The 18,965-nt window shown below is 37.0% G+C and overlaps 1 long non-coding RNA gene and 1 other non-coding gene across 4 annotated transcripts; both read right to left on the bottom strand.

Moving 5' to 3' along the window:
- Nucleotides 1-483: 483 nt before the first annotated feature.
- On the bottom strand, nucleotides 484-18,310 carry LOC128579544 (uncharacterized). Of its 3 annotated transcripts, none has more exons than XR_008378187.1 (4): nucleotides 18,200-18,310; nucleotides 9,478-9,587; nucleotides 7,020-7,096; nucleotides 484-633 (listed from the first exon to the last, which is right to left on the bottom strand). It is a non-coding gene; the product is annotated as an uncharacterized LOC128579544 (long non-coding RNA). The 3 variants fall into 3 exon arrangements; XR_008378188.1 differs by lacking the exon at nucleotides 18,200-18,310 and adding an exon at nucleotides 15,813-15,951; XR_008378186.1 differs by lacking the exon at nucleotides 18,200-18,310 and adding an exon at nucleotides 11,439-11,488.
- LOC128579547 (U1 spliceosomal RNA) lies at nucleotides 14,163-14,326 on the bottom strand. The gene has a single exon (XR_008378190.1). It is a non-coding gene; the product is annotated as a U1 spliceosomal RNA (small nuclear RNA).
- Nucleotides 18,311-18,965: the final 655 nt, after the last annotated feature.

Here is an 18,965-nt window from a genome sequence, read left to right as displayed (position 1 = left end):
TATATGGGGCCGGTGCCTTACCGACTGAGCCACAGAATGATAGTGATTCTACAGACAACTACCTTAGCCTTCTTATACCTTCAGTGTGCTTGAGGTGTCACTTCACAGTTGGAAATACAATAAGTATTACATGCTGTAAATATAAAAATATTTAAAAAGATTACTGACATAAGTGTATATAAAGGGCATGTTAACTTAGAATGTGGCTGTGGCTAAAGATGTGAAAGCAAAATACATCTGAAATTTGATGGAATTTTTATTTCACAGTAATCCAATATTATTCATAAAAGGCAGTTGAAAATGGATGACATTGGAATAACTGTTAACTAGATTGTATAATAATGTCTTCATAGTTAGCTATAAATAGCAGAAGACTTTAAAATGGTGCTCTGTCGTTTTGACATAAGGATAGCTACAAGTTGGGTCCAGGTTACCACAAGATGTGCACAGCATAGAATTAACAAATAATATAAAAAGTTTATATAGATAGGAAGTTCATATTTTATTTCTCTAGAGACATATTTACAGGTAAATGAAAGTTAAAGGTCTGCTTGCACAACAAAGCCAGGTCCTTTGGATGGTTCAGTCAAAGAGGTAAGACCTCCAGCTGGCTCACAGGAGAAGCGCCCACTCCTAAAATAAAAGCAAGGAATATTAAGTTAATGATTAACATTTGTACATTTTTACTTAAAAAAATTATAATTATTATTTCATAACAGTCCAGTTAAGTAACTATTTGTCCTTCAAGAACTAGCATGTTTTATTTAATTCAAACATATTAACTGCTGCAAAATTTTCTATTCCTAAAGTTAAATATGAAGACATGTCAAAACTCGTAAGTATGAAATATAAAAGTAGCACTAATATTAGTTCCCATTTATTGAGCAAAGTACATACATTAGCTCATTTAATTTTTACAACAATGCCGGGCAGTGCCTGTAGCTCAGTGAGTAGTGTGCCGGCCCCATATACCAAGGGTGGTGGGTTCAAACTAGGCCCTGGCCAAACTGCAACAAAAAAATAGCCAGAGTTGTGGTGGGCACCAGTGGTCCCAGCTACTTGGAAGGCTGAGGCAGGAGAATTGCCTAAGCCCAAGAGCTGGAGGTTGCTGTGAGCTGTGACACCACAGCACTCTACCCAGGGCAACAAAGTAAAACTCTGTCTCTTAAAAAAAAAAAAAAAAAAACAATGCCATGAGACAAGTGATACTGGCTTTATTTTTAAGCTACAGAAAGCAAGGTTTGGAGAATTCAGCATCTGCCAAAGATCAGAGTAAAAAACTAAGGTGAAAATAAAACCCAACCTGAGAGAACATTTTTTAAAAACCTGTTTTAATAAACCACAGCATTACATTTTTTCTTTCTATACTTGAAGTTTATTTAGATTGAGATCCACTATCACAGTGAATAGAAGAAACATGTACATTTATACTCTGGAAATAACAGAAACTGGATTCCTTAACAAATAAGATTTGGGAGAATATCCCTTAGAAGTAGTGAAATAATAATCTATTTATGTTTTTTTAAGGCTATACAAGTAGTAGCAATTTTTTGAAAAATGATTTCAGACCAGGGAGGCCACCACAAACATAAATAGAAGAAAATAAGAACAGGCTCTGATGGAAGAATTTGTGAAGAGAGGCAGAGCAGAGGTAGAAGAACCTGGCTGGCTTTTTTTCATCCCTACACACATTTTCTGGGGTAATTGCTCACCTCTGCCCTGGCTGACCTCTGTTGCTAGAGCCTAGCTCAGCACCTAATCCATATCACTTAACCCTTCCCCCACTATTCCCTGGCTCTGCTAACTTACTTTGTTCCTTCTTTAGATTTTAGCTAAAGAATTTGTTATTTATATGTTTTCAACCCCCTCTGGCTTTGCCCTTCACATTTTATTATCAATCCTATAAGTCTATTAATTAGAGCCCCAGGAAATCACTTTCTGTTGAAGGTGACAGGAAAATGACACCAGATAGTCATCTGTAAGATCTTGCAAGTTATCACAGTAATACAAATAACTGTAATATATTGTAATGAACAATGCTACATAGGTCTTTTTGTTCACTATAGAAACAGATCAAATAGCAGTCATTATGTACTATCTGTCAGAGTTAATGTTGTAGGGTAAGTGGCAAAATGATACTTAGCTAAGAAAAAAAAAGACAGTATTTGACTTTGTATTTTTTTTTTCCAAGATGGAGTCTCACTTTTGTCACCTTGTAGAGAGCTGTGGCATCATAGCTCACAGCAACCTCAAACTCTTGGGCTCAAGCAATCCTCTTGCCTCAGCCTCCAGAGTAGGTGGAACTACAAGTGCCTGCCACAACACCTGGGTAATTTTTCTATTTTTAGTAGAGACAGGGTCTTGCTGTTGCTCAGACTGGTCTCTAATTCCTGAGGTCAGGCAATCTACCTGCCTTAGCCTCCCAGCGGGCTAGGATGACATGCATAAACCACTACACCCAAACTGTACTTTTGTATTAACTGGGTACAACTGCTTTTCTTTAACTGCTAATGAAATTAATTTATTTTGGAGGACCTTTCAGCTACCTCTTCCTTCAAACTGCTCTGTCTACAACTTTTCTCTTGATCAATTATCAAAATGGAATGTGACTTAAATGTTTCCTTTTCGAAGTCTCTTAAAAGCTGAGCATTTAGTATCTTAAAGCTTCTCATCAGTTTGAATGAATATGGATCTTTTTAAATTAATAAGCTCCTTAATATTAAAACCTTCTTTACCAATTTAGGAAGACTATAATAACTAAAGTTTGGGGAACAATAAATAACATTAATCATATATACTAAATGAGTTTTCACAGGATTATGGCATTTTACATATGGTAGTAATTTTAAGAATGATCTGGCCCAGAGTTTCCTAAAATTTGTTGCATGAAATTAAAATCCCATGACATACTTTATTATTGTTTTAGAGACAGGGTCTGGTTCTGCCACCCAGGCTGCAGTACAGTGGCAAAATGATAGATTACTATAGCCTTGAACTCCTAGGCTCTCGGCTCTAGGGATCCTTCTGCCTCAGCCTCTCCAGTAGCTGGAACTATAAGCATGTGTACCACACCCAGCCTATGGCATACTTCAGGAAAAAAGGGGTTCTAGTGGTCCACAATGGCTGCAAACCTTCTCCTTTCCCTGCCACTCACACAATGCAAATTTAAAAATTATAAAGACTATAAAATCTGTCAGTTAAGCCTGTAATTTTGTTTAACCTGTTACAAATGTAATTCTCCCCTAGCCCCATCTGTAAATATGTCTCAGAACACACAAGAGGCAGTGACTTAGCCCTCTGTATTCACCTGACAGCCATAATTTACATGAGGGTTTTTCACTTAATGAACAAAAAATGAATTTCCATGATAATCTCATGTTTAAAATGCCATCTAATATTTTACCTTGTCTTCATTAAAATTCAAAAAGTAAATTTTTTTAGCATATAGCAACACTGTATATATATGTATCATTTTAATTCATCTGCACTCTAGAAAACTTGGCCTTCCTGTAAACTTTTATGGCTTAAAGGTAAAGTATTTTATGGAGGTTTAGTGCTTATCTGTTTATTATTGCTGAGATATAGTATAGTTGCCCCTACCATTACCCCTACTTTTGGTGTTAAAAAAACACAAAAGTGACTATCGTCTAGAGTCATCTCTCAATAACCACACTGGTACTATAGCCTAACTATATGTTTTTTACTTCTCAGATATTGCCTGAACCCTGCAGAACTGTGCAAAATTTAAGATCTTTATAAAACTAAATATGAAGAATTCAAATTGTATTTAAAAGTAGTTATAAACTAATTCTTCTATAACAAAAAGAACTTCTATTAATTAGTAATTTAAGCCAGGTTTAGAAGTTATTTTTCTTTAACCAAGTTTTTATTTTTTAATTTATATATAAAATAAAAATATTTATTTTTCTTTAAATTAACCAAAAATAAGAACAATCATAGCATACAAATATTTTCTAATGTCAAAATTAAGAATGCATATAGTGGACTCTTGAAAAACACAGGTGTGTGTATTGCATGTGTTCACTTATATTCTGATTGTGTTTAGCTTCTGCCACCTCTGAGACAGCAAGACCAACATTTCTTCTTCTTCCTCCTCAGCCTACTCAAAGTGAAGATGACAAGGAGATGTCAGAAGACACTCAAAAAAGGTGAAATAGGGCAGTGTCTGTGGCTCAGTGAGTAGTGCGCCGGCCCCATATACAGAGGGTGGTGGGTTCAAACCCAGCCCCTGCCAAACTGCAACAACAACAACAAAAATAGCCGAGGGTCGTGGTGGGCGCCTGTAGTCTCAGGTACTCGGGAGGCTGAGGTAAGAGAATCGCCTAAGCCCACCAGCTGGAGGTTGCTGTGAGCTATGACACCACTGCACTCTACTCAGGGGGACAAAGTAAGAGTCTGTCTCTAAAAAAAAAAAATGTGAAATAACTGTAGACAAAGCAACTATCTGTCTATTTGTGTGACAGGAGACTAATATTCGATTCATGTTGTGAATTAAAGTACAAGATTCTAAACGACAAAATTATGACTATAGAATTATAAACATCAACATCTAATCAGAAAAAGGGAGCCATCTAAAGAAACCAAATAGATTACATGAGGAAATCTTCACTTGAGAAGTTGAAAGAAGTTACCGGTTTGAGCACAAACATAAGAACAGCATAAACTTATTTAAAAACATCTAAATCCTAAAAAGGAGTTAAAGCTTGTGGAAAACACTATAAGATAGGGTCTTTTCTGGGTCAGGATATCTATATTTGAAGCAAGATGGCTAAGGGATAGGACCATTAGCTAAGAAAGATACTGTAATGTTAACCAACAAAAGATTTTACTTCAGTTGCCTCTTTATTATAAAGGAGAATGATTTTTCACAATGGAAATTTTTTATCTCCTTAAAAACAAACAAGTGTACCCCGAAAAGTGAGGAACTAGGAAGAGAATGCCAAAACTCTTTAAGTAAATCTATAGGCACAGGGTGTTGAAAGTGGTATACGCAGAGAACCTCTATAAGTTGACCATGCTAGGGACTGTAACAAACCGGTCAACACACAGACGTGGTAAACACAAGGAACTGGGCCAACTGCACTGATGCACACAGGTGGTGGGTGTCAAATGAGGTCAGCCTGGGCGTGGTGGGTCAACCCTGTAACCTCAGCACTCTGAGAAGCCGAAGCAGGTGGATTACTTGAGCTCAAGAGTTCAAAACCAGCCTGAGCAAAAGCGAGACCCTGTGTCTGCTAAAAATAGAAAAATCTAGCCAGGTGTTATGGTGAACATCCGTAGTCCTTAGCGACTCAGGAGGCCGAGGTGAGAGGATTACTTGAGACCAAGAGTGTGAGGTTGCTGTGAGCTATGATGCCACAGCATTCTGCCCAGTCACAGAGTAAGACTCTGCCTCAAAATAAAAAAAAAAATTAAAAAGAAAGAAAGAAAATAGAAAAGAAAAAAGAAAATTAGGTCAATTTAAGGAAGTGATCACTATAGTCAATGAAGGTCCCACCATATCTGCTTCTTAGAAAAGAAAGCAACAGTTAACAAAGACCAGCTAAGTTAGTATTTACAAAACTCAGTTATCTTGAATTGATCTCATTGTCTCTTTAAGGAAGGTTATTAGTCTGCCGGAAGGATGAGTCAGTACTTCTAGAGAGGAAACTATAGAACCACTTATACTTAGTAATTCAACTTCAAGAATTGTTATTTTTGATAAAATGTAGGAAGAAGTATTTAAAAACAAGAGAATAAAGAGCACATAATAGTTCTTTTGAAATATCAGAATAATACACAGCCATTAAAACCTACCAACATGTTAAAAGAAGAAAAAGTTTATAAGACATTAAGTAGAAAAAATAATTATAGAGGGATTACAACCATAAAAAAGCATGCAAACACTGGGTATTATTAAGAAAGAATTTTGAGTAATTGAACACTTAGATATGAAATAGCAGTAAAAGTTCAGTTCATAATTGAAAGAAAAGTTGATTAGTATGACACGGCTCTAGGATAGGAGCAACCTGGATAAGCAATGGATCAATATAAAAAGATCTAGGCATTCTAGATGACTATTAAATGCAACCAACTGTGTAATATATCTGAAATAAGGGTTGATGTAACTAGGCTGCATTATTACAAATATAATGTCTGGAACAAAGGAGGCAGACCCATAGTCCTCTCTGCTACTAAGTACATATCTCAAATACTATAATAGGTTTAAGTACCACATTAAAGTCACTAGAGCCAACTAGAAAACCCACAGAGGACAGAGACTAAAGTTGTATTACATAAGGAAAAAATGGAAAGAACTGTGAATATTCAATCTAAGAAAAAGATATGTGAAAAAGATAAAATGGCTATTTCAAATAACTGAACAGCTATCATTTGGAAGACATATTAAAACTATCTTGTATTGGCCAAGTGTGGTGGCTCACATCTGTAATCCCAGCACTTTAGGATGCCAAGGAAGGAAGATCACTTGAGGCCAAGAGTTCAAGACCAGCCTCTCTCTATAAAAAATATAAAAATTAGTCGGGCACTATGGTGCATGCCTATAGTCCCAGCTGCTTGGGCGGTTGAAGCAGGAAGATCGCTTGAACCTAGGAGTTTGAGACTACAGAGAGCTATTATTGCACTATTACACTCCAACCTCCGTGAGACCCTGTCTCAAACAAACAAAAAAGATTGTGTTGATACAAAGGGCAGAATTAAATTTTTAGGAGGAAATTAGAGGGTTTTAGGAGTAATTAGTCTTTCAGCCAATCTTCTACCAGCATGAATTTTTAAACAATGGAATAGATTTATCTTTGTAGTAAATTTTCCTATTCTGTAAATACTCAGATACTCAATAGGGTTTTAGGGGGAAAAAAAATCTTATTCTAGATACCATCCAAAGCTCTTGCCAATTCCTATGAACTTAGGCTATAAAATTTTAAAAATTAAGTTTATGTGAAAGATTAGTTTAAGTTAAGCCATTAAAACTTATTATATGTATATGAACAAAAGCATACCTTGGCCCAGGTTTTGGAATTTTGCCAGCCTTAAGCTCATCAATAATATCATCAATATCCTTAGGCGTCAGATCCTCCTAGGAAAAAACAAATTACAACAGTCATGTTCAAATTATTTCATACTGCTTGAGTCTGTAAATCCCTAAAACCAGTTATTTTATTGTCTGTCTGCCTATCAGCTCACAAGATAGTTACCAAGGTAGCAACAACTGAATAATTCCTGTACATAGCATATAGGGCTAAATATAAACTGCAACAAGAGCTGTAGCTGAAGAGGCAATACAGAGTAGTGCTTTGCAGTGAAATACATCTGCATTTAAGTCCTGGCCCCACTACTTACTAGCACTCTTGGACAAATTATTCAGCCTCCCCAAATTTGTTTATCTGTAGACCTACTTCAGTGTGTTTTTGAGGATTAAATGAGAAAATATAGAAGTTAGAACAATGCAAGGTATATGGTCAATAAATGCTATATCCTTGAAAAATGATGGGGTACCAAGAATAATTAGTAACTTGTAAGTAGACTCCTAGTATCTCTCCATAATCTTATCAAAGCTCTTACTACTAACTGAAACGATCTCTATCACTTCAGACAAATCCATCTATATATGGGAACAGGCGATTGCACTAATGTACACAGCTATGATTTAAAAGAAAAATAAATAAATAATAAAAAAATTTAAAAAATAAAAAAATCCATCGATAGGCTGTTGCATTTAGATTTCTAATGCTACTTAACAAAGTCTCGACTAATTCCTATTTAAATCCAGAATCCAAAAATTCAGTGAAAACACGTTTTGGACAAATGAAACACCAAGTAAAACTTGGCTTCAGGATTTCAAAGCCTAGACGAGCAAGGCACAAAGCCCCCAACCAGCCCAAGAGACTCTAACAAGAGACAGTCGAAACCATACAAAGTTAAGATCCCCAAATGCTATATCCTTAATATAAGAGAAAACAGGCGGTGCAGCACAGGGCTCATGCCTGTAATCATAGCACTAGGAGGCTGAGGCAGCCCTGGAGCTCAGGAGCTCAAGACCAGCCTGAGCAAGAGCAAGTCCCTGTCTCTACTAAAAAATAGAAAAATGAGTTGGGCATGGTGGCATGTACCTATAGTCCCAGATATTCAGGAGGCTGCAGCAGGAGACTACTGAGGACTACTTGAGCCCAGGAATTTAAGGCTGCTGTGAGCTAGGCTGAGGCCATGGAACTTTAGCAGGGAGGGCAGAGCAAGACTCTGTCTCAAAAAAAAGGAGCAAATTAGAAATTAAACTATCCCTGAAAGAAAACTGCTAGCCTGGAACTTTCGGACTAGAGGAGAAGAGGAGACATAGGGGACATAGTGAGTGAGGGAGGGGCTTTTCCTAGGCCAGGAGGGACTTCTAGGAGCAAGAGAGGATCCCTTTTTTTCTTTTCCCCCTATACAGGGTCTCATTCTGTTACCTGGGATAGAGTGCAATGGAATCATCACAGCTCTCTGCAATGTCCAATGTCCAGGCTCTAGCTGGGCCACCACTGTACTTGGCTAATTTTTTGAAATTTTTGTAGAAATGGGGGTCTGACTATTGCCCAGACTAGTCTCTAATCCCTGGCCTCAAGTGACCTTTCTGCCTAGGCCTCCCCCAAGTGCTGGAATTATAAGTATGAGCCACTGTGCCCAGCCACAGATCCCTCTTGAAGAATCTACTTCACTCTGTCCTCAAAGACCTTCCATAAACAAATTTCTAAAAAAATATGACCTAACAAGATCTGAATGAGACCATGATATAACTAGAGTGGCAAGTGATTTTTTAAAAAGATAACAAGAAAATTCCATGTATCTGAATAATAATAACATTTCTAAAAAATTTAAAGGTCAAAGAAGAGACCAAAAATACAAAACTTAACAGACAAGTACTCAGTTAAAAACAAAAAAGCAAAACTAATGAAATTCAGCTAAAGTAGTACTGAGAGGTATGATACCATCTCTATAAAATTTTTAAAACAAGTGCTATTAGTCTGGCTGCATACATACATGAAAAAAAAATTTAAAGCATGTATGAGATGAATACACATTAAATTTATGATAATGGGGGATGAAAGATTTAGGATCAGAGTGCTTCACCATATATATAGCTTATTTCTATAAATGATGACAAGGATAATTGTAATATCGGAAGTAAAATGTGGTAAAATGTTAAGTCTTATCTGTTAAGTCTTCATAGTTGCCATGCCAAGCTTATTTCATATACTAACATGTAAATTACTAAATTTTCCATAATTTAGAAGTTTAAAACTTTTGTCATCCTCTAAAGGAAAACACATTTAAAGATAATTTTTTAAAAACCTGGGTATTTATACCAACAGCTTCTTCTAAATGAGCCAATTCAGAAATCAACAACTATAGGACATGAAATCAGTATTTAAGGTATTTTAAATATGACATACAACTTAAACTTACATTGAATGAAATACTCACATAATAGTTGTCATTTATTTGAACCATGGGTGCATTTACACAGGCCCCTAGATATTCCACCTCTATAAGAGTGAAAAGTTTGTCAGGTGTAGTCTCCCCAACCTTTATTCCTAAAAACGTAAATAATCTCCATTAGGACCAGGTTATACTTTGATAGAAATTCAGTTTAAGAAAAAGAAAACCCATAATACATTACAGAGGTATGCAGTAAGTATTTAAGAGTATTACATTTCTTTAAAAAAGAAAAAAAATTATGTAATTAGAACACGCAAGTATTGCTTTTCCTTTTTTTTTTTTGTGACAGAGTCTCACTTTATCACCCTCAGTAGAGTGCCATGGCATCACAGATCACAGCAACCTCAGACTCCTGGGCTCAAGCAATTCTCTTGCCTCAACCTCTTGAGTAGCTGGAACTACAGGCGCCTGCCACAACACCTGGCTATTTTTTAGAGACAGGAGTCTCACTTTTGTTCAGGCTGGTCTTGAACTCCTGAGCTCAGGCAGTCTGCCTGCCTTGGCCTCCCAGAGTGCTGGGATTACAGGTGTGAGCCATGGCGCTGTTTTTTTGTTTGTTTTTTGAGACAGTTTCATTTAGTCACCCTTGGTTGAGTGCATGGCATTGTAGTTCACATTGTAGTTCACAGAAAACCTCAAACTCATGGGCTCAAGTGGTCTCTTGCCTCAGCCTCCTGGGTGCCTGCCACAGCTGTTTTTAGAGAAAGGGTCTCACTTTTGGTCAGGCTGGTCTCAAACTCCTGAGCTCAAGCAATCCAACCATCTCAGCCTCCAGACTGCTGGAATTACAGGCATGAGGCATAGCCCATGCAAGGATTTAAGCAAATGTCTTCCTTTAAAAGACAATCAAACTTCAACAAACCCATCTCTAGTGTTTATTCTTATATAGCAGTGCATCAGACTATATTTTCATTTTGATTGCGAAAATTAAACTAAAATCAGTCACACTATATGATTAGCAAAAACTCAGAAAATACCTAATGTCAAAGATTATTAAGGTTATGAAAAAAATGGGTACTCTCATATGTTTAAGGAACACAATTTGGAAAAATATGATAAAGTCTAACCCATCAATTCTACTTCTTGTAAATAACCTCAGTATTTAATAGGACAAGTATGCAAAGATGTATGTACATGAAAGTAATTGCAGAGTAACTTAATTTATAATAGAAAAATGAAGCAGACATATATTGTGCTATAGAAAGATAATCAAAATAAAGTATAAAAAGCAAACATGGACATTTAATGTATTTATGTATTTAATAATCAATATGATATAAAATCTGTAATACACCCAACTGTTATCAGAATTTATACATTAGAGCTCAGGAGTAGGATTTTGAGCTGACTTCAACTTTGTGTTCGAATACTTCAATACTGTCCAACTATTATTACAACACGCAAGTACTGTATACTTCATAACAAAATTAAGTCCTTTTCTTGCATTTGACATATGTAGGTATAAATGCAGCAATGGCATTTCGTATGGAAAAATCCCCATTTACTTTTTAAATGCTACTATTATATATTAACACCTATTTCAAATGCCCCTTCCTGAAGCATTTTTACTACATTCTTATTTGTTCCATGGCTGCTTTAGAAGAATATATGCATAATAATAGTCATTTTTACATGTCACATGCTATCACACAGTAAGTGAAACAATTTTCTAAACAATCAAAATTTTAACACTCCTCGAAGCTTTTCAAACAAACTTAATGATTTACAAAGAAAAGATAACAGATAACTCAGCTTGGAGGCTAAGAACTAAGGTAGAACACAAAATTGGAAGAAATAAAGGTGGACAGTAACAGACAGCCTTCTACCAGGAAATAACAGATCCAAGAAGCTGGTGGAAGTTGGAAACCCCAAGAAGATAGAAATATGTCAAATCAATAAAGACAATTTTACTTTTTATCAAAGTCACAATATAATGTATACCATACCAAGCTTTTTCTGAATTGCTTCCAGAATGCTGTCAAGAGTTTCCAAGCCTAGGGCGGCGCCTGTGGCTCAGTGAGTAGGGCTCTGGCCCCATATGCCGAGGGTGGCGGGTTCAAACCCAGCCCCGGCCAAACTGCAACAAAAAAATAGCTGGGCGTTGTGGCAGGCGCCTGTAGTCCCAGCTGCTCGGCAGGCTGAGGCAAGAGAATCGCGTAAGCCCAAGAGTTAGAGGTTGCTGTGAGCCATGTGACGCCATGGCACTCTACCCGAGGGCGGTACAGTGACACTCTGTCTCTACAAAAAAAATTAAAAAAAAAAAAAAAAAAAGCCTGCAAGGGGTAGTAGTGCAGACCTGAATGTGATACTTTCCAACTGGCTTTCGATTATACATTGTATAAAAAGTTGCTACTTCGTATACTCTCATTGGAGGTACTTGTAAAACTTCCACAACCTAAAATATTAGGACATTTTAAAATATTAATTGAGCTTTATAGGTATGTTGTAAAAAGTACAATTTCAACATTGCCTCAATTTGGTAAAAATAGAAAAGTTCTTCAAAAGTGGAAAACATTCTTGTATTGATAATTACAAGATATAAACACGTTGATTTTTGCAGACATCTTACACTTAAATCACACAGAGTACAGAAATTAGTGGAGTCATAGCACTGCCTGCTCCTTCTACCTACTCCTCATCTCTGAGAAAGGATGTTCTTTTTCCCTTAATCTTTAAGTCTTTCACTATTAAGAATCTCTACTTTGACCAACTCATATTTTGTAATTTTAATAGTCTAAATGGCAAAAATTTAGTGGTCAAATCCCAATAAAGTAAACAATTAGATTTTTAAAACCCTACACAATTTTTCAAAAAAGCCTTGATGTTACTTGTGGGGTACAGTACGTGCAAATGGTACTGCAAAAGAGAAAAGCTTGAGAATCAAAGCTATTAACCCATATTTGTTTACATATAGATGTCTCTGCATACATCTCACACACACACTTCTCCAGAATAATCCAAAACACAACTTTCATTTCATATCACAATACTCTTTCAATAGCTGGATATAATAGACAAGTACTTCCCAACCCTTTGCATCAAGGCATGAATAGAAAATACCTGTTCTGATGTCCCAGGGTTTGGGACTAAGAGGGCCACTATCTCAGCATGCCTCTCTTAGTCAGCAGTTCTGTTAGGGAAAACAAGGCTTTCTAGATGTTTGCTAGGGCTGCTCCTTATACAGTTGATCATGACTATAATCATAGCTATAACTTTCTAGGTGACCTAATACCATTAAGACTTCCTATCTGACACTCTTAAAATTATACATATTATATGTAGTATGCCCACGTTCTAACATAAAAGAAGAGGTCATTAAATGAAATTCAGATGGAAAAAAATGTAGAACTTTATCAGGAATTCTCAAGGAAATGTATTCTCAAAAGACATCAAATCATGGCTTGACTGTGACACACAAACTAGCTGTGCTATTTAATCCAGTGATTCTAAACCAGGAATGTATGTGAATCTGGGGAGCTCTCTACCAAAATATACATGCTAGAGCCCTACTACTTAAGTAGTTTAACAAACCTGGACGGGGGCCCTGATTTGTCAATTTGAAAAAGCTCTCCCCTGGAATTCTCCCACACACCTCCCTATGTCTTAGTGACAGAGAGATAATTAGTGAGCTTAAGGATGGATTTTTTTGTGGTAAGGTTGGGTGTTAGTTGGGTGCTTCTTGGATTGGGGAGGGGGAGGGGAAACAACACTAAAAGTCCCAAATGTAAAGTGAAAAGCATCTTGATTCTATTCTCTGTACACTGTTTCCTGCCTCTTCCTCCGTACACATCCAACTCTAAAAAGACTAGAACAATATTTATTTGCATTTTTAGAAACAGAGTCTCATAATGTTGTCCAGGATGGTCTTAAACTCCTGGGATCAAGCCATTCACCCAGATCAGCCTCCCAAGTAGCTGGGACTATAGGCACAAGCCACCATACACAGCTTATTACTTAAATGTTCTGACATTTAGTTTCTTACTTATTTTCCTCTCCTAAGCTTGTCAATAAGACTCAATAAGACTTCTGACAGGCCTGCCATTATTAAAAAACATGAATTTTTACAAAAATCCCCCAAACCATAATTAGAAACACATACCTAAATCATTATTTAGAAAAGTAGGCTATTTAGCTTAAAATAATGTAACTCCCAAAGAAATGTGATTTATTGAAAAAATAACCACCTGACTATGTTCACTCAGGACAGTACCTCACTAAACTTGCTTTATAACGTTTTTCACAGTGAAGAAAATACTAAGGGTCCTCACAGTGTTAGTGTACTGTGCACGCAAAGCAAATAAGAGGTCAATAAACTAAATCTAGAATTTGCGTTAGGGATTCTATTAGATAAACCAAGGGCATTCATATTCTTCAAGGAAGATGATGGTCGAGCCTAACAGTTTTAATCCAGTGACGTCTACAGAGTGATAACAATGACGTATAGCAGCATCTCCGAAACTGCACTGATTTGGAAATGAATTCAGTCCTAGCTCTATCACTGAGAAATTATTACATAATAATTGGACATCTACCTTGTTGAAAACATTGCCAGGGAAGAAGTCAGTCCAGAGAAAAATCAAAGATATTTTCCATAATAAAATATGGCTTAGTTGTATAATTCTCATAAGAATCAAATAGTATGTGGGATTTTCTTTCTTTTTTTTTTTATTAAGGGGAAAGTGCAAATGCAGTCCCCCACTACCACAAATTATGCAGTCGAGTTTCCCACATTTGGGGAAATCGCAGGGGTCAGCACATCCGAAGTACAATGGATGAGCCTTGCTCTGAGAAAACCACCTTTGTGATCATGGTATCTCCCCTTCCAAGTAAGTATAGTATGTGTTTTGTTTGTTTGTTTTTGTTTCTTTTTTGAGAAAAAGTCTCACTTTGTTACCCTCGGTAGAGTGCTGTGGCATCACAGCTCACAGCAACCTCAAACTCTTGGGTTTAAACGATTCTCTTGCCTCAGCCTCCCAACTAGCTGGGACTAAAGGCACCTGTCACAATGATAGGCTATTTTTTGTTGCAGTTGTCATTTTTTATTTATTTATTTATTTTTTTGTAGAGACAGAGTCTCACTTTACTGCCCTCGGTAGAGTGCCGTGGCGTCACACGGCTCACAGCAATCTCTAGCTCTTGGGCTTATGTGATTCTCTTGCCTCAGCCTCCCAAGCAGCTGGGACTACAGGCGCCCGCCACAACGCTCGGCTATTTTTTTTTTTTGGTTGTGGTTTGGCCGGGGCTGGGTTTGAACCCACCACCCTCAGTATATGGGGCTGGCGCCCTACTCACTGAGCCACAGGCGCCGCCCGCAGTTGTCATTATTGTTTAGCAGGCTGGATGGGTTGGAACCCACCTGCCTCAGTGTGTGTGGCTGGCGCCCTAACCACTGAGCTATGAGCACTGAGCCAGTATGTGGTTTTTGTATAGTACTTTGTAAATGATATACTATATTGCCACACAAATGTAATTATATTATTAGGATATAAATAAACTTGAAATTTGGATTACTGCTGAAAGCTATTAGAAAAATAAACAAATCTTAAAATATGTACAAAGAGACTATCTTCATATTGTTAGCCAAAATGGGTCGCTCATATCATTTTTGCAGGTTCCAAGGTAGCAAAAATACTACTTATTATATAAATTTTTGTTAAAGCCTATAATCAAAGATGTACAATACTAAAAAGACTCATACTAGCTATACCCGGATCTTTTTTTCCTGTAATTCTAATGTTTAAATGTTATGCTAATTTTCAGAAATCTTGATGCTAAATTATACACATCTGGGATCTTTTATCTTTATTGTAACTGTTTCAAACCTTTTTTGGGGGTGGGGGTGGGGGAAACAAAGTCTTACTCTGTCACCCACGTTAGAGTGCCATGGTGTCAGCAACCTCAAACTCATGGGTTCAAGCGATCCTCCTGCCTCAGCCTCCTTGAGTAGTTGGGATTACATGGGCCCACCACCATGCCTGGCTAGTTTTTCTAGTTTTTAGTAGACAAGGTGTCTTATTCTTGCTCAGGCTGGTCTCAAACCCTTGAGCTCAGCTCCCAGAGCACAGGCATGAGCCACTGCATCCGGTCCAGCCCCCTCAAAAAACCTTCTTTCACCATAATACTTCTTCTATTTTCTGCAAAGATAGAAAGCTTAAAGGAACCAACAAAAAACAAATATAACTCAAGGAAACATATAAATGACTAAAGGGCTCCAAACTCCTGGGTTCTGACACTGGAGATTATCAGGGTAATCTCTACATAAGGAAGTTATCATACACAATCTCTCCTCTTTTCCAACTAAGGTAAAAATGAACCAGTACCTTATTCATTGCAGAGATGGGCAACGACCCATGCTGCCTTTGAGCTAAATCCAGGATTGGAAGCACAGCAGCTGCTTTATGCCCTTCTGGGTAGTTTTCTACAATTGCCTCTATCCTCTGTATAAAAAAGGAAATCACCCACTTTATACATATGAAAGCTACTAAATATTCTGTAAATTAATAATATGATGTTAACTTAGTCATACCTTATAGTGCGAAATCAAATGGAGTATCTGGTGCGAAATCAAATGGAGTATCTGGGTTATTCTCAGGAGTATCTCTGTGCTATACAAAGAAAAAAGATTTTTCAAAATTATCCAAATTCTATCAACGTGTGAATAACACTATATATCACTATACTATTACTTGATTGTTTAGTCTCTCCATTTTAATTACAACATGATATAGTATATCTATCTATCCTTCCATCAAAAAGAATGACTAAAAACATGAATGAGAATGATTACCAAAGTTAACAGAACTCAAAATTTTAGAAAAGTTTTAGGAGGCATTTTTTTAAAGGTTAAGGGAAGTAGCTTTAGGATCACTAAAACAAACAACAAAGAAAGTATTATCTAATTTCTTTTTTTTTTTTATTGCAGTCTTCCCAAACTACCATGTGTGCTTTTGCTATAATTCTTTTTTTTTTTGGTATTATCTAATTTCAATAGATAAGAGGATCTTCTAATGTAATTACCAAAACAATGCCAACTATGAGAAGCCTTATGAAATTAAGACACAAGGTTTGGCTCCCATAGCTCTGTGGCTAGGGTGCAGGCCACATACTCTGGGGCTGACAGGTTCAAACCCAGCCCAGGCCTGCTAAACACCAATGACAACTACACCAAAAAATAATATCCAGGTGTTGTGGCAGGTGCCTCCCTACTTGGGAGGCTGAAGCAAGAGAATTGCTTAAGCCCATGTTTGAGGTTGCTGTGAGCTGTGATGCCATAGCACTCTACCAGGGGCAACATAGTGAGACTCCGTCTCAAAAAAAAAAGAAAGAAAGAAAAGAAATTAAGACACAAAATTTTGAGTGTGAACGTACGTACATTTTTTCCAAAAGAAAAGGTATCAGCTTGTCAATGACCAAATCTGTGTCAAAAAACATTAAGGCTCATTACTTAGGGAAGGTACAAAAGGGCCATTTCTTCTCCATATATTTTCCATAAACAGAAAGTAATCAATAGCAAGAAGCTCTGTTTCTTCTAACAAGAAATCAAATGAGTCACGCTGAGATTAACACTTATATCCATTAAAGATATGTACGTGTGGTAAACACAGAACTGAATCTCTTGATATGTCAACTCTTGGGAGTTCTACTTTTTAAAGGATGTAAATTTAAAAAAGGAAAGAAAACAAACTTGGACAATGATCTTAAATATGTGGCCTATCTGGTATGTTTTTAGACAAAGATGATAATACATAGCAAAAAGCTATTTATTATAACATTAACTCTTAAATCATCATACAAGCCCATTACATTGCATTTAAACAACACTAGATTAATCGCTAAAAACTTCACCATGTAAGAAACAGGAATACATTATATTTTCCCTTCTGAATTGTACAAGTGAGCTGGTAAATTCATAGACTTCTCCCTGTAATAAAACCTTGACAACCAAAAATATAAAGGGCAGCTCCTAATATATTCACTACATTACTAAAATCCATAAATTTCAAACCACTATCATTTTGGGATTCCCCAAGCTACAGCCTCAGAACCTTCAGTCAACCCACATGATTGATATTTTGGGGGGTGTGGACGGGGAACAGAGTCTCACTTTGTTGCCCTTGGTAGAGTGCTGTGACATCATAGCTCACAGCAACTTCAAACTCTTGGGGTCAAGCAATCCTCTTGCCTCAGCCTCCCGAGTAGCTGAGACTAGAGGGGCCTGCTGTAACACTGCACTACTTTTAGAGATGGGATCTTGCTCTTGCTCAGGCTGGTCCAAAACTCCTGAGCTCAAGCAATCCACCCAACATGACTGAATTTTAAGAACCCAAAGAGTTGTTAGAATCAGGTTAAAGGCTCACACTAATTTCACCAAAGAACAAAGTAGGTTCTTATTCCTACAGTTTCCCTGGTGCCAATTTAAATGTGAGAGCTTTAGGTGGAACAACGTATCTTGTTAAATGTAAATTCAATTAGCAATATGTAAATATCCCAATGGCCATGATATACCAAAGATATTGGTGTTTGAGATATTTTGGCTTAATCACAATCCATTACAGATTCCTTTGTTCTTTCTCCACTCCCACTGCTTCACTTGACTAGTTAAAGACAGAAAATTAAAAAGAAAAAAAAAGATATTTTGGCTTATTACAATAGATTTACCCAAATTTCCAAGTCTTTTCTTTTTGAAGAAATCTAAGTAATTACTTACCACAAATAAAGCTCCTCCTGCTCCATTTTGCACAGCTGCCTTATGCAAACTCCTCATATGTCTTCCCTAAAATTTAACATTTTAATGCAGTTCAGTAAATCACAGCCTTAAGAAATGTTTCATAAGGAAATACTCTAAGATTCATAATTTAAAGCAATAAGATTAACTTATAGAAGTAAAAGGTCTCAAGAGCTATAGTCTACTACTCTACACCCTGCCCCTATTTCCAGAGACACATAAAAAATAAAGACACAAAGGCAAGGTTATTCACATGCCTTAGGTCACACACAAGAGTCAAAGGGAGAACCAGGACCACAATCCAGATGTGCTGAACTGTGCACCCTTTCTACCACACCCTGGCTGCCAATGGCACTGTCATTCTGGCCACCCTGCAGGGATAGGAAACCTGTTGTGGCTTTCTGATTACAAGATTCTTTTTTAAACATCAAAAGAGGCAAGAAAAGCTTCATCTTTCTCTACTACACCCCTTTTAATAAAAGGATTTGTTCTACAATATTTGAATTCAGTCAAAAGGCTACACTTGAGGACCCAGAAAGCCACATATCACCTTAACGCCACAGGTTCCCCACTTATTATTATTATTTTTTTTTTGAGATAGAGTCTCAAGTTGTCACCCCCTGGGCCATGGCATCATAGCTCACAGCAACCTCCAACTCTTGGGGTCAAGTGATCCTCTTGCCTCAGTTTTTCTATTTTTAGTAGAGACTGCTTTTCCTCAGGCTGGTCTTGAACTCCTGAGCTCAAG

This window comes from Nycticebus coucang, unplaced genomic scaffold, assembly GCF_027406575.1.
Source record: "Nycticebus coucang isolate mNycCou1 unplaced genomic scaffold, mNycCou1.pri scaffold_75, whole genome shotgun sequence".
NCBI lineage: Eukaryota > Metazoa > Chordata > Mammalia > Primates > Lorisidae > Nycticebus > Nycticebus coucang.
Note: the sequence above shows the minus strand (reverse complement) of the source record. Positions and strands in the feature narration are given on the sequence as shown.